Source organism: Eurytemora carolleeae, unplaced genomic scaffold (assembly GCF_000591075.1).
Source record: "Eurytemora carolleeae unplaced genomic scaffold, Eaff_2.0 scaffold1013, whole genome shotgun sequence".
NCBI classification, from domain to species: domain Eukaryota; kingdom Metazoa; phylum Arthropoda; class Copepoda; order Calanoida; family Temoridae; genus Eurytemora; species Eurytemora carolleeae.
Genome location: NW_019397219.1, coordinates 96,338 through 113,692, shown reverse-complemented (window position 1 = coordinate 113,692; position 17,355 = coordinate 96,338).

Here is a 17,355-nt window from a genome sequence, read left to right as displayed (position 1 = left end):
ATCCCTTCTGGCTAACAAAAGTTCAATAGAATAATAGTATAGAATAATAGTATAGAATAATAGTATAGAATAATAGTATAGAATAATAGTATAGAGTAATGCAATTTCCGCCATCCCCTAACTTAAACTTTTTTCTTGTAAAAGCATGAAAAACTAAACAAAGTATATGTATTCTATTTTTGACATATACAACCAGCGATTGTTAGTTATTTTGTTGAATTATTAAAACTGCTGTTATTTTTCTGAACTATACTGACATGTGTATTGCGTATGCCCCCCCCCATCTCATCCCTGCGTGCATTTATTGTATCTATGCGTATTGCGTATTCCCCCCCCCCATCCCATCCCATCCCAGCGTGCATCTATTGTATCTATGTAAAGTATCCAACTGTGACCTAAGATTATATTTTCTCCCTAACCTTGAAATTTCTTGAGTCTACGTCTTTGTATGGTTTCAGGTGGGTGGTTTCAAAACTTAGAGTGTATGTGTATACATACAGGATTATCCACAAAAGATGAGACTTCGGAGACGATTGTACGCATTTTGTTTTTTCCGTTTTCTCACATTATGGGTACCTTGTCGGCTAAAACCGGCTTATTTCCGCACTTAATCTTTGATCACACCATCAAGGTTGAAAGCAAAAATCAAGCTTAAAATTGTCATATATTTTGAGCTTTTTGGTCGTCTTTACAGTCTCAACATTTGTGGATAACCCTGTACAATCAGCCCCAAGAATCAATTTGTACATTGGATTTCTCACATTTTTATTTCTTTTTAATATACATAGTAGATACCCTTATTTCATTCTATTAATTATTAATCAATGATCACAATTGGAAGCCTTTAATATTACCGCTTAAAGCTGTTCCTCAGTGTGAGATGTCTAAACCTGTATATTTTACAACATTTTCTGAATTTCGGATCAGTCTGGCTGGTTGTAATTTCAGCGGAATTGCATAACTGACACTTTGACACAAACTCAAATTTTCTAAACCATGTATCTTTGCAACCTGATATTTAAAACTAAGACTATTTGATCTAGCAGAAGTCATTGTTTGACTATAAAGGTCTACGACATTGGGTTGCAAAACATAGGGATAAGCACATCAGAGTTAGTGATGGAGGCTCAATTCCTTTTTTTTAAATTTAACGTACTTGTAAATATAAAGTTAATACGTTGTTGATATTAATGATAATATCAACTGATTCATATATTTCAAAGCAAATTAATGATCTTATAACATAGAAGGGTAAATAGCTTAATTGCACTGTAAAACTTGTAATTATGTCGATTAAAGTTAACTTATAACTTATAAAACCCAAATATAGCGACTCCCAAGGATTGTAAGGCCTTACATTCTTGGCGACTTCATACTGTTTACTGCGAGAGAGTAATCGTTCCTTGTTTTAACAAACAAGTCGAGGAGATCGTGCCCATTGGTTTGGCATTGATAGATCAAGAGCTTGTGTCCCTGTTGACATTGATAACTGGTCCGCGTTGAAACATTCGAGCTGAGATTGTGCCCATTGGTTTGGCAATGATCGACGAAGAGCTTGTGTCCGCGTTATGACATTGCTAGCTGAGCTTGTGTCCGTGTTGACATTGATAGTTGACGAGTTGTACCTGGATAGATACTGGTTTGAAAACCCCCCTGATGGAGTAGGGTATTTACTACACTTATACAATTTGACCTATAACAATAAGGAATATGAAGACGACTTTTAGACTCAAGTTTTGATCTTAAATATCAACATCAAATACAAATAAATGTCAACTTCCTATTCCACAGTGTTTATGGGTGATTATAAAAGATTGAGTGAATGTCCCGAAAACATCAAAATGTGATTTAAAGCTGAATTAGTTTAATCAGAACACTTTCACATAGAATATCTTTAACATTAATCCTATATAAAAGGTTTTAAGTTTAAACAAACACATTTAAACACAAATATTATTCTAACTAAAACCACGCATAATATAGAGAGGGGTTTTTAGACGAAGAATATTTGGGATTTCCGAGAAATGCGTATAGACACAGTTAACCCAAAGGGTTTAAAAAGATCTCTCCGCCCTTGATTATCAGACAAAGGGTTAAATTATACCGTTGTGAATCAGACACGCCTCTGTTTAGATAGAGAGTAACTTAAAATTATGTCTACAGTCCTTTAAATTATAAAGAATTGAGAATTTAATGAATATTTACTGAGAAAAAGGAAACGAGCAAAAACCCCGTAAAATATAATATTTTAAAGGGCGTTTTGACATAGAATATTTGGGAATTTCCTCGACTTAAAGGGAGTGTTCGCGAAAAATGAAAGGGGGTATAGGCTTAATGCGATAAAAAAGCACTTTTGATCGCTCCTAATCTTACTTCTATCTGTTGCGTCTGTAAGGAGAAAATTGTTAAAGACGTCTCATACCGAATAACTAAGCGCCCATACAAATAAAAAGTTAATTTGCTTTGAATTTGATTATTTCTCTTGTTGCTTGCGCAACTATCTAAGAATGCCGCGCACCACTCACATTTTTGAAACTGTTAAAACGTTTCCTAAAAAAATAAAATATTATAAAATATAAACTATATACAAATGTGGCGAAAGATAATCGAACTATAAATTGTTATTTCTGAATAATTTGTTTGAAATTAAATTGATTTTTTACGGTCTAAGTCACATGTTGCAATTTTCTGAATTTGTATGGGCGCTAAGTTATTCGGTATGAGACGTCTTTAACAATTTTCTCCTTATAGACGCAACAGATAGAAGTAAAATTAGTGGCGATCAAAAGCGCTTTTTATCGCATTAAGACTATACACCCTTTCATTTTTCGCGAACACTCCCTTTAAAATGATACGAATACAGTCCCTTTAATCTCAAAATACTGCGAATTAGATGAATATTCACTCCGAAAAATGAAACAAATATTGTTTGAGCTAAAACCACGTCTAAAAGAAAGGGTGTCTAGACTTTGTGAAAACATGTTTTGTATTTTAGAATTACTCACTTCAAGGTTACAACCTAGGCTAGATATAAGATTCTAAAATCTAGAAAAATCAAAACGTTGACATCTCTAGACTGTACACGGGAATTGGCTCCAGGCGCTTAACTTTTTTTCTTGCCAGGGGGGCTCAGAACTCATTTGAATGCCTGCAAACTGAAGCTATACAAAATACAATTTAATCTGAGACACTCTATGTAGATATATTCGCTGAGCTTGTATGTTTGTCTGTTTATTAGTTTGTTTGTTGTATCTAAAAAACCTTGAAACGGCTAAACCAATCTGGCCAAGGTTTTTGTACGGCATGACTCCAATAAAAGCAGGAACATTAACACTAAAGTTATTGGTAACTGTTTCATAGAAACCAAACACTCGCCTTAAACTTTTAATTTCTAGACCTCTGCAACCTGATGGTTTGATATTTCTAGACCTCTGCAACCTAATGGTTTGATATTTCTAGACCTCTGCAACCTGATGGTTTGATATTTCTAGACCTCTGCAACCTGATGGTTTGATATTTCTAGACCTCTGCAACCTGATGGTTTGATATTTCTAGACCTCTGCAACCTAATAGTTTGATATTTCTAGACCTCTGCAACCTGATGGTTTGATATTTCTAGACCTCTGCAACCTGATGGTTTGATATTTCTAGACCTCTGCAACATGATGGTTTGATATTTCTAGACCTCTGCAACCTGATGGTTTGATATTTCTAGACCTCTGCAACCTAATAGTTTGATATTTCTAGACCTCTGCAACATGATGGTTTGATATTTCTAGACCTTTGCAGCCTGATGGTTTGATATTTCATATTTTCTAAAATATTTTTTTTCCACGGGCAACGTCGGGCCCTTCAGCTAGTAAGAAATAAAACATAAAATTACTCAATGTGAAAAATGTGTCGAAAGATAAGAAGAATCAGTTCAACTATGGACATTTGAAAAAAGAATATAATAAATATATATGATAAAGAAACACAACCAATACAAAAGTTGCAAGGAAAAAGATTTGTTTACACAAGAAGATTATTACACCTTCTTTTAGGAATATAAACCAAATACAGAGATTATTTATGTTCCTCCCAGAAACTGCAGTACACTTTTTACGTAAACAAACATATTGTTATTCCTGGTGTACGACAAGGGTGAACGATATCGTCCTTTAAGAGAAGGATAATTTAGAAAAAGAAAAACTAGATCACAAAAAAATAAACATGAATTACTATTTTCTAAACTTCCAAGTTCCAACTATGAAATATTAATCTTATTTTGAATTTAAAACAGAATTTAATTGAGGATTTTTATCAGCAGAACCAATTTTTTAACTCTAACAACTACTGTGTTCAAAGAAATCGAAAGAAGCAATGAAGATTTATGCAAAGAAAAGAATGAAAGATTGAAAAGAGTAAATATAAGATATAAGCTATATTATATTTCTCTATGCTCATGTATGTGTATTTTTGTAAATTTATATGTTTCCTATAGCTGGCCAAACGGCTGGACCGAATGGACTAAAATTTGTTGAGAGAACCCTTGGGTGCCCGGGGATTAACATAGGTTAAAAAAAAGTCGAGATCAAATTTTTGTTTTAAAAATTCAAAAAAAATTTCCACGGGCAACGCCGGGCACTCTATCTAGTTAAGCATAAAGGATTTCAAATTCGACAAGAGTTAAACAGAATCTTGAAAATGTACGTTTTGTGTAAAACCTACATTTTTTCACAACCCTTAAAACCTATTTTATTTTCTCAACATAAAAATTAAATCTATAATTTTCATTTCTAAAAGTTGTTCGTTCATCTCCGTAAAATACTAACAATCCACCATCAGTTATATTAAATGTAATATAAACAACTGTAACTTGCCTTTACTTTTTTTAGAATTAGGGGGAAATATTCCCAAAACCTCTAATTTTATATGTTTTAAAATATTTTCTCCTGAAATACCTAATTTTTTATGTTTTTGTTATTTTTCATGAATAAATAATTACTTACTACTTACTGCCTTCTTCTTCTTAGCTTCTTTTAGAAAAGGAGATAAACTTCTTTTTTTGCATTTAAAAGTTCTCGGCTCCGACATGAATATCAGAATACCATGGAATTGGGTCGACATACGAGGATAGAAAGATAGATATATCGTTAGCCATGAGGTAGGGTGGGGGTGAGGGGGGGAGGGGGTTGATTCCGGAGGCTTATATTGGCTTGAACAAGGCAGGTATATAAAGGAACAATTGCAGAAACTCTTCTAAGAAAATTAAAAAAAGGCAAAACACTTTTTTTATCCAGAAAAAGATTATCGTAAGATGAAAATGGTCGCAAAATTCTTTGTTTATTCTTCATATTGCATGTATTGATTAAACATTCAAACAAAAATCGATTTAAAAATGAATTCCTCTATAGCAAAGCAGTTACAAAAAGAAAACAAAGAAAAAATAAAAAAATCTGTCAAATTATCGGAAGGTTTGCAAGGCGTAATAATTTCAGTTTGATTGTTAGTGTAAGCCCTGCTACCTAGAGTAGTAGGTAGAGTAGACCCGGAGAATAGTTTAGTGTTGAGTGGTGAACCCGGAGTAGGGTTTACACGCTCCGAACCAATCCCGGAGTTAAAGGTTTGAATAATAAACAGTCCTGAGCCTGGCAGGTTTATATAGATCAGCTACCTGCATATTTCTGTTAAATGTTTATAGCCAATATAAAAAACAAAGTATCGTGGAACTAACTAGATCTAAATATGTTCGGAGTCGGTATTAGAATTCACTAAACCAAATTTTGGTTTGTCATTCAAAATCCCAAGCAACAAAAAATATATTGATTCTAATCCAAATAATCATTTTTCCACTTTCCGCGTATTTATAGAATACCGTAAAGTGTAGTAACAAAATATAAAATTGTAAAAGCTAAAAAGTTGTGAAAGATTAAGGTTTGAAATCTTAATAACAATTATTTGATAGTAAAAAGAAGCCCAGATAAGAAATCACAACCTGCATTCCTACTAGGGCTGGTTCGTTCCTACTAGGGCTGGTCACGTTCGTTGTTTTTAAAATGGTTTCTTATAATATATGTTCAGTAATTAGAGCATTTACCAGTATCGTTTGTTCAACGTTCGTTCTATTCCACAAATTTATATTCAGTTTTAAACTGACGTTTGTCTCAGATATTTATCGTTTGTTCACAATTAGGTCGTTAACGATAATTGTTAATTGTTGATCGTTATCAATTGTTTATCGTTAACAATTGCTTATCGTTAACAATTGCTTATCATTAACAATTGTTAATTGTTAACATTTGTTTATCGTTAACAATTGCTTATCATTAACGATTGTTGATCGTTAACAATTGTTGATCGTTAACAATTGGTGATCATTAACAATTGTTGATCGTTTCCAATTGTTGATCGTTAACAATTGTTGATCGTTAACAATTGTTAATCATTAACAATTGTTGATCGTTTCCAATTGTTGATCGTTAACGATTGTTGATCGTTAACAATGTCTAGGTTGATTTTTAAAAAAATGTTTAATTAGGTTGAGATGAAGGTTTAAAAGGTGTGATGAGAGAAGGGTTCTATTCTACTATAATCTGTAATCCTATTGGAACTCAAATATACGCTGATAATCAAAACTCTTTATAATCTATTTATAAACTTAGTTTGCTTGTCTGGGAGTCTGTTTGTTTGGTTGTATCCAATAAACGTCAAAACGGCTAAACCGATTGGGCCCAAGTTTTTTTTGTGGTACCTCACGTGACCCCAAGGAAGGTTTATGGATGATCGAATTTTCAAAACTTTGCCTCTGACAAAGTTCGATTTTCAAAAATTTTGAAAATCCACACAAAATTTTTTCTCTAAAATCCGTGAAATTTTGCTTCGTGTTTGTTTTACAATGTACACAAAGAGAAAATGTTCACAATTGAAATAGAAGATGGGCGCAAAGCACCCTAATAGCCTACTTTTCTAAAATACAAAGATTTCCGTTTGTTTTTCAGAAATAGAAATAAACAGAATGTCAAAAAAACTTTACTGAAGGGGTATTGGGTTCTGACTCATTAAGGGAAAATTTTTTATTCAATTTTTACAATCAAGGTGTCAATGGAAAGCTCTATAGTTCAAGTTGTAAATTTATTCGTTCTAGGCCTCACTCTTTTTATGTTACATTTCTTTGAGTAAAAGTCGAATTTTTATTTACCGGATATTTGCAATATTTTATATTTTTTCTGGTACATGAAACTATGAAGAAATTAAAATACTGTACAAAATCTAGACCGTTTTTTTTAAATACCGTACATAATCTGGGCCGTTTTTTAATACTGCACATAATCTATACCGTTTTTTATACTGTAAATAATCTAGACCGTTTTTTAATACTGTACATAATCTAGACCGTTTTTAATACTGTACATAATCTAGACCGTTATTTAATACTTTACATAATCTAGACCTTTTTTTAAATACTGTATATAATCTAGACCGTTTTTTCCTCTACCATTTACTGTTCGTTCCATGTTCGTTAATTTATAATCGTTCAAATATATTTTTTAAGCGCGTTAAGTTTTTAGAACAATGGCATGGAAATCCCATTCGTTCCTTGAAAAAACAACGATTCTCCGTTAACGATGCGAAGCCGTACTTCCAAATCTTTTTAATACAAAATATCAAAATTAAATTATTTTAAATTTCACAAAGGATATGAGGCCTCCGAGACGACGGAATTTAATCTGTCTTAAAATTTCATTCATGGTTTCAAAATCAAATAATGAACCATGAAAAGACAAAACTAGAGTTTTAGATCGTCATAGATCCTTTGTGAGTTAACATGTAAAAATTCAAAAGTAAACGTGAATTTAGAAAAAGTGTGACTCATAATAATGTAAACATCATCATCTTTAAGCCTATTAAAGCCAAGAAGAGAAAAACACTGAGTTTTTAAAGTTCTATTTAATTCACCTAACACAGATTTACAACCTGTTGATTCCTTCTCAAATTCTGTATGCATTTCAGAACTGTGAAATAAAAACAAATAATGCTAAATAAAACTTTAAATAAATTCTAACAGAAAAACTAACCTAAATTTTTTATTTAAAAGGATTGTAAACCTATTCAAATTCGATATTTATGAACATAATGATAGAGTTTCTCCTCAATTTGATATTATACAAAGCAAAAATAAACCCAAGCCTACCGTGGTCCGTGGGTCCCAAGAACCAAGAAATATAGAATGTATCTAATCATTTCTCTAATTCTATTTGAAATATAATCTGTGATAATAAAACTCTATGATTTAATTACTTTGTAGAGAGTCTAGACATGGCAGTTTATAAAAAAGAAACACAGAAAAACAACAATTTGAAATTTTATTTCATTTTCGAACATACATCATCATAACAATTAGTTCAGCAAAAAAATAACATTCTCATTTACATCACAGTGAATGGTATTATGTTTTACCTTATTACAAATAATGTGTCAGAGCTGTCAATTACATTTTCCGTATCTTATTTTCAAAATGCTTTTTTGTTTTTGTTTTTTCATATTTTTTTTAATAATTAGTATTTTATATGAATAATGAGTATTCCTCGGGGAATAAGAATAAAGGGAAGGGAAATGGCGCTGGTCTGGCATGAGAAAGCCAGTCGCACTGCTTTGAATACTAGTTCGATATTCCACACGCACACTCTTTTGGTACAGACACACCACACGACTACAGTCAAGGAAATTGCAGAACAATATCGTCAATTATGATTAAGCTTGAATAGCAAGTAGTTTATTGTAAACTTTAATCAAGTTATGAAAATTTGGCCTATAGTGTTGACTTAAATATATAACCAATATATTACTAATATATTAAGTAAACAATTAACAATAAACAAATGTACCTTCCTAGACTGTACAAATACCAAGATTCTTATGTACTGCAATATTTACAGTACAAGCCTTTGGTTCGTTATCTCTTACACACACTCTTTTGGTACAGACACACCTACATGACGTTTCCTCCCCCTGGTATTCTTTTTAAAATAAAATGATAATTAAAGCGTGCACGCACATTACCACGTTATTTATTCTTTTTTCCCCACAGAAATATAATGTTTTTATTGATGGTTCAATCATCATAATCACGGCATAATACAGTAGGCAAATTATAATCAACATTGCACGCACAACCGGTATGCGAGCTGGGCCTGGTTTGTACTGTCCCGCCTGGTTTGTACTGTCCCGCCTGGTCATCCATATTTCCATATCATAATATTTAATTTTATACTAGTTTTACTGAGGGTAAATATTTTCTAAATATCTTTATTAAAAATTATTAAAGGTTTCCTGCGTGTACGGTGTGTATGCCCTCTATTTTACATATTTTATCTTCAACTAGTTTTCTTTATATCTTTCTAAAAAATAAAATACTCTGCACATTTTCTGTTTCCAACATTTTTTTCTGGGGTTAACATTTTTGTGTCCGGTTGGTTCAGTCGTTTTGACTTTTATAGCATACATACATACAAGCGAACACACACGCTAAAAATATAACTGGTATAAACCAGTTTTGGAGGCCAAGTAAGTTTATCAATATCTATATCAAGAGATATCTCATTCAAAGTTGAGAAAGCATTTAAAAAAAGGTGGCTTTGGGGTTGATGGTGGTGATAAGTTTCAATCTTGTTTTGATCCAGATTTCAAGTCATTAAATCAGCAAATTAATACTTTAAATGAATTTTGGTGCAAATTTTACAACCAATATTTTAATGTAAATTGGAATTTCTGTTTAAGTGTTCATGCAACAACTTATAGAATATATATAGATTGCTTTTCTGTTTGTTTGTTTCTGTCCAAAAATGATCAAAACGGCTGTACCGATCGGGTCCACAATTGCTGTGGCAACTAACATGACCCCTGAGACATATCAAAATTTCTTATTTTTAAAAATGCACCAATTTATACAGAAAAATCCACCAAATATTTTTGCAGCGTATTATGAAAATTGGGCATTTGCCATTTTTGCATTTTGCGATTCCAAAACAAAGGGGGATTGAAGTTTGTAGATCCAGAAAAATAATATCTATGGGATGCCTACGTAGAGACTGGCAGCTGGTGGGGTCTTAAATGTAAGACATGTGGCCGCAGCGCTCGGCCCCCTAGCTTGTCCTAGCCGCAGCGCTCGGCCCAGAAAGTGTCTTAACCCAACCTAACCCTAAATAAATACTAATTTCTGGATCTACAAAATTCAATCCCCCTCTCTCTGTTTTGGAATTTTACGGGACATGTGCGCGCAACATAGAATGGCAAATCCCTGAAAATTAACGACTTGAAACACAGTTCAGCAAAGTTTATTTTATTTTATTCTGAAGGTTAACACTACATTATATAATTGTAGGTTCCTGCCTAGTTTATATATTTGTTAAATCGTGCAGTATATTCCCCCCTCTTCTGTATAGATATTGTTAGATTAATTATAATATAGCACGTTATCCAACCAACTTATTAGATTCAACAAACAAACAAATAACAGGCAAAATATTAACTTGTTAATAAAACAAATCATGCAGAATTAGGGGTGTAAAGAAGAAAGGTAAAGCCCCCCCCCCCCTGGATAAGTTAAAGCTATGGTTAAAGCTCAATTGTGTTTCTAATTCCAACCATTTTGAAGTAAAATGNGGGGGGGGGGGGGGGGGGGGTCGACTTCTGTGGAATAAGTTAATTTATGCATGTATGGATTTCTTTCTCTTAGAATCTATCTATCTTTCAATCTATATTTTCAATGATATAATAATTCAATAATAGGTGATCCGAAAAAGCAGCTCTTTAAATAATAAAATTTTATGTACTAGTTGTTATGTAGCATTTCTCTATATCATATTTTTCTTTTACTGCTTTCTTGATACACAAGGCTTTTAGGGCGCTTCGCGCCCATCTTCTATTTCAATTGTGAACATTTTTTCTCTGTATGCATTGTATAACAAAAAACAAACAAAAATTTCGCGGATTTCATATAAAAAAAAAGTTTCGTGGATTTTTTAAATTTTCAAAAATCGAATTTTGTTAGAGGTAAATTTTTGAAAATTCGATCATCCATAAACCAATTCCCTGAGGTCATGTTAGGCCGGTCCCACACAGAGTTTGCACCCGATCGGTTCAGTCGTTTTAACGTTTGGATACAAGCAAACAGACAAACAGACAAGCAAAGTTTATATATTAATGTTCGATCGAGGATTTTAAACTTCCAAGAGCAATTTTTTGGTCACCCTGTATATAGAACATAATATAATGAATCTATTCAATATATTTGCTTTGTATTACATAATAAGATATACTAGCAATCTCTGGATTAGGTATTGTAACTTTTATTTTTATATATCAACATATATTTGGTTTGTCTTGCTTTTTTGTGCTTACTTACCTAACAATAATTTATACTTTTTCAAAATGAAAAAGCTAAATCTTTGTAAATTTGTGAAAATAAATCTTATTTACGTGTTTTCCAGAATTTTTAATTTTATTTTTTCAGAGGATTTCTTTTAAACTTTTGGCCTTATCTATTTCATATATTAATGATAAAATGAATATAGATAAGTTATAGATAAAGTCAACATAAGTTTTAAGTTTAAAATTCATATTTGTTACTTCACAGTTTACATTCCATTGCGGATTATTAAGCAGCGAACAAAAGAGTCTGAACAGAATTAAACACGTTTGAACATATAACGACGATATTTTGTGAATTTGGGGGTCGCCTGAAATTTAAATCAAATTTTCTCTTAGAATCAATTACAAGTTACATAGAATATATAAAACCTTCAAAACAGCACAGCAAAGAAAGTAATTCAGTCTTTTTCTTAATTACAATTTGTTGCTACAATTTTTCACCCCTTTAGGGGTTCACATGGAATTTGGTGGTAATAGGCAAATTTCTTGCAAGTACGAGTTATTAATTAAGTATTAAGCTCTGTTTGTTGTTTTTTTGTCTGATAATTACTCATGAACCCCTGGACCACTTTTCCTCAAATTTGATTGGGGAACTTGTTAGAGCCATGGAAATGTAATTTGAAAGGGCGGTTTAAAAGTACTAAGTTAAGTGGGTTAACATAATGCCTGATTACCAATTACCTGAATACCTAAGTTCACAAACACTTTCAAATATTGTACTCTTAGCAGTCATGAACCATCTATATATAAATTTGGCTTGTCTGTTTGTCTGTCTGTCTGTTTGTATCCAATAAACGTCAAAACGGCTGAACCGATCGGGCCCAAATTTTTTGTGGGACATCTAGGGACCCCAGGGAAGGTTTATGAATGATTGAAATTTTAAAAATTTGTGTTTTAGAGGTTTTTAAATTTGTAAAAAAAATTAAATTTTTGAAAATCCGCGAATTTTTTTTAAAATCCGCAAAACTTTTTTCATCTTTGTTTTGAAATGTAAACAAAAAGAACATGTTCACAATTTAAATAGAAGATGGGCGCGAAGCGCCCTAAAAGCCTAGAAAGAAGGGCGCGAAGCGCCTTGAATTTCTAGTAGCTATAGAAATCCTTAGCGAAAATTTAGTTTCCTGCGAAAGCCGGGTTCCCAAAGTATTTATAAAGTATAGCTTCAAAAAAGTAAAGTTATAAAGAGAGAGTATAGGTTTTTTATAAGAGAGCGTAGGATCGACGCGTTGCAAAAGCTGACGTTGGATGAACAAAATTGTTTTTAATCTTTTGCCAGAACTACTATTGAGGTTGGCAATCAAAGTTTTAACTAAATGCTAACTTTTCCGAACTGAAATTTTGTTTTTGATTAATTTCATGGAAAATAATATCTTTTCAAATTATTTTTTTTTCTCAACTTTTTTAATCTTAGTTTGATCTTTACCTGGGGAAACATTAGCTTTTCTTGCGAAAACTGAACTGGTTAGAAATTTTCTGTTTAAAACAGAGAGGGTGAGGGGGTAACATTCCTATACTCTTTAATAAATCAATATAGTCATATCACTTCAATGGCTATGACGCTAAAAGGTTTTATAAAGAATGTTTTAAATCTTAACTCTTCATATTGAAAACAAATAAAATAACAAAGGAATTGAGTTTTTGACACAAACTCTAATCTTCTGACCCCAATATCTTTGCAACCTGATGGTGCCAACCTTTGATATTTCAAACTTAGATTATTTTATCTATAAGTATTAATAGTTTGAAATATCAAAGGCTACAACATTGGGTTACAAAGGTGAAGAGATTAGAAAATCAGAGTTTGTGGAAAAAACTCAACTCCTTTGTAACCAAACAAATTTGCTTTTTTCATACTTGTGTGTAAAATTAAAAACGAGGAGCTAGCTACAAGGTCAAAAAGTCCTACCAGTACTGTCGCATAAATTCTGTTTACAATAGCAGTGGAATTCATCCAAAAAGAGTTCTGTTTCTGCTTAAATTTGAATACTAGGATCAGTCAAGAAGTTACAGCATCCGGTCATGGGTTTAAAGGACTGTGCACGAATATTTTGTATTTCTAGAGTGGCATATCCGATTCACAATGTTATCTTTTAAAGCTTTGTCTGATCAAGAATGCAATGTATGAGGTATCAATAATTAATAAACTTAAGAAATAAACACTTTTCAAGCTGGAAAAACAGTGATATCATGTAATTGATAAAAAAGTTTAAAGTATTTAAATTAAAGTTCACTTGTAATTACAACAACAGTCTGATTAAGTAGAAAAAAGCATGCATAAAGGGGGTTGTGGGGTTGGAACCCCCCCCCCATTAATTTATGCATGTATGGATTTCTTTCTCTTAGTATCCAAAAACGATCCAAAAACGATCCAAAAACGATCTAGAAACGATGCAAAAGTGAAAACGTTTTTAACGAAATGTCGGTTCAAGAAACTATTAGAATTATACATATACCATATTCTAAAAAGTAAATGCTATTAAATCTATATATAAATTTAGCTTGTCTGTTTGTTTGTTTGTGTCCATTAACGTCAAAACGGCTAAACCGATCAGGCCCAAATTTTGTGTGGGACCTCACGTGGCCCCAGGGAAGGTTTATGAATGATTAAAATTTCAAATATTTGCCTCCATCAAAATTCGATTTTCAATAAATTTTTTTTTAATTTTGAAAATCCACTAAATTTTTGTTAAAAGCTGCAAACTTTTTTTTTTTTTACGATGTATACAAAGAGAACATGTTCATAATTAAAATAAATGATGGGTGCGAAGCACCCTAAAAGGCTTGAATGTTATATTTTCATGATTTACACTTTAATTAAACTTTTAAAAATTAAAAATGAAAATTTATAATTATACTTTTTTTATTAAAAAAGTTGAGGTAGTGAATAAAATAGCTCGGTTAAAAATAGAAATTAACCCCTTTCTTTAATAATACAATGCTTTTTTTGTAGGAATCATAATTTATTGGGAGAGGGGGGGGAATACATATTTCTAAGAAGCACTATCAACATCTTTCTTTTTATTCATGAACATTATTCATACTCTAAATGTAATTCTCCCTTTTAACCACTTAGTATAACCCCACTTTCATTTTGGTCGCCTATTCATTCTGATCTTAGATTATTCAAATAAGCTAGAAAATAGAGTCTTTGCGAAAAAAGGGAAGAATTTAAAGGGACTGTCCTCGTAATTTCAAGTGACCCGACATTTAAAGAGGGACATGTCCGATATCCAACAGTCTTAAATCATGAATCTGATCAATATAATAACGTCGTGTTTAGCTTGAAGAGTGTCTGATAATTTCTTCATTATATTTCTGAAGCAACAAGTGCACAGAGTGTAAGTCACTTTTTAACACAAAACCATTCATATTTAATTCATATTTACTTGATCAGACAAAGCTTGTATATGGGCACTGTTGTGAACGGGACATGCAGCTTTCCAAATTACGTTTAAATCCCTTTAAAGGGACTGTTCACGTATAGTTTCAAGTAACCATCCGTGCATCAAGTGCTAGTCCCGTTGACAGCGGTACCCTTGAAACCTTTCCTTGATCAATAATGTGAAAGATAATATCTTTTTTTTTAGCTTGAAAAGTTGTTAATTCAGAAATTTCCCGTCGGCTTTCTTGTATTAAATTTGCACTAAAAAAAGGCAGTTTCTTTCAGACCTTTATTTTTTAAAGAAAATAAACAAAAAAAAAGAATGCATATATTCTGAACATTACATAAACATTAAATTAAAAATATAAAAAGGGTCTTTGACAAAAATTCAAATCTAATCCTTATTTTCTAACAAAATTTTCTTAATTTCGAAATTCTTTTTGGTAACTTTGATAAAATGAACAAAATTTTAAGGTTCCTTATAATTTAGAGTTGCACATCACATCGAGTTTATAGAACAATCTATTCATCAATTATAGTTTTCGTAGATAATATAATCTAATAATTATTCTAATTAAATATTTTCTAAAGATTCTTATTAAAAATCAAGAAATGTTTCCAAGAAAAACATGAATGAAAAATGTTTGGATAAAAAACTAATTAGTATGTCAACTACAACGTCGCAAATAAAGCTGAATTGATTTGGTTCGTTAAAAAATTCAAATTTAAAGGAATTGATTTAATTTCCGTTATTAAAACACAATTATATTTATTCGTAAACTAAACAGAGACGGTTCAGTTGAAACTGAACGGATATTTCCGTCCGTTCACCGAATTCGGAATTTTCCGTTAATTAAAAAAAACTTCCGTTTAGCCCTGTTCCTAAAAGGCCCGACTTGGACATTGATAAGGGTTAAATTATTTATATATATATTTATAGATATATGCACTTTTGGAAAAAGAGAAACCGCAGTTGAAAATAATCGATTTTCAATATTATAAATATGATTATATACTTTTTATTCGATCAGACAAAACTTTGTAGAAAGCATAAAAGAAAAAAGTGTAGAGAGGGAAGGGGGGGAGGGGTAATGGATCATTAAAAAGTTTGTTGTTTAAAGTTTGTCTAGGATTACAGGGATTAGGAATACTTTAACCTATAATGAGACCAAAGGTATGGATTCGGAACCAATATGTCTGGAACAAAAACCAATCATAAAAATAATTAAAGGGACCGAACCCTCCTCCTAGGAGGGGACAGGACATGTTTAAAGGGACCGAACCCTCCTTCTAGGAGGGGACAAGACATGTTTAAAGGGACCGAACCCTCCTTCTAGGAGGGGACAAGACATGTTTAAAGGGACCGAACCCTCCTCCTAGGAGGGGACAAGAAATGTTTAAAGGGACCGAACCCTCCTTCTATGAAGGGGACAAGACATGTTTACAGGGACCGAACCCTCCTCCTAGGAGGGGACAAGAAATGTTTAAAGGGACCGAACCCTCCTTCTATGAAGGGGACAAGACATGTTTAAAGGGACCGAATCCTCCTCCTAGGAGGGGACAAGACATGTTTAAAGGGACTGCCACTTTGAGGAAAAACGTACTGTGTTGATTGATTAATAGTTATGGGTCTACATTTATTTTTATTTCAAATTTTGTACTGTTGTCCGTGAGACTTTATTTTTGGTCCCATTTTCACTATTTTTTAAATGTAGATTTATCGTTTTTTTTATGTCTCTTCTACTTTTCTGTTGGTCGATACGCTTTGATTACAAAGAACTTGAGATCTACATATTTCACTATTTGGGTTGGATTTTTAACAGCGGTTGAAAACGTGGATGGGTTTATTCTAATACTATCTGGACACACTCAGCTCAAGATGGTTTCGCGTGATTTGTTTAAAAATACATCTAGTTGTCTCACCTTCAGAATTTTTAACTAAAAAACGCAAATACTTTTAAATTTTGTTACTCTAAACACAATGTCAAATTTAGACTCTGTCAGAAGATATATATGCAAAAAACGACCCAAAAACGATCCAAAAACGATCCAAAAACGATCCAAAAACGATCCAAAAACGATCCAAAAACGATCCAAAAACGATCCAAAAACAATCCAAAAACGATCCAAAAACGATCCAAAAACGATCTAGAAACGATGCAAAAGTGAAAACGTTTTTAACGAAATGTCGGTTCAAGAAACTATTAGAATTATACATATACCATATTCTAAAAAGTAAATGCTATTAAATCTATATATAAATTTAGCTTGTCTGTTTGTTTGTTTGTGTCCATTAACGTCAAAACGGCTAAACCGATCAGGCCCAAATTTTGTGTGGGACCTCACGTGGCCCCAGGGAAGGTTTATGAATGATTAAAATTTCAAATATTTGCCTCCATCAAAATTCGATTTTCAATAAATTTTTTTTTAATTTTGAAAATCCACTAAATTTTTGTTAAAAGCTGCCTAGCTTGTCCTAGCCGCAGCGCTCGGCCCAGAAAGTGTCTTAACTAACCTAACCCATGGCCGCAGCGCTCGGCCCAGAAAGTGTCTTAACCTAA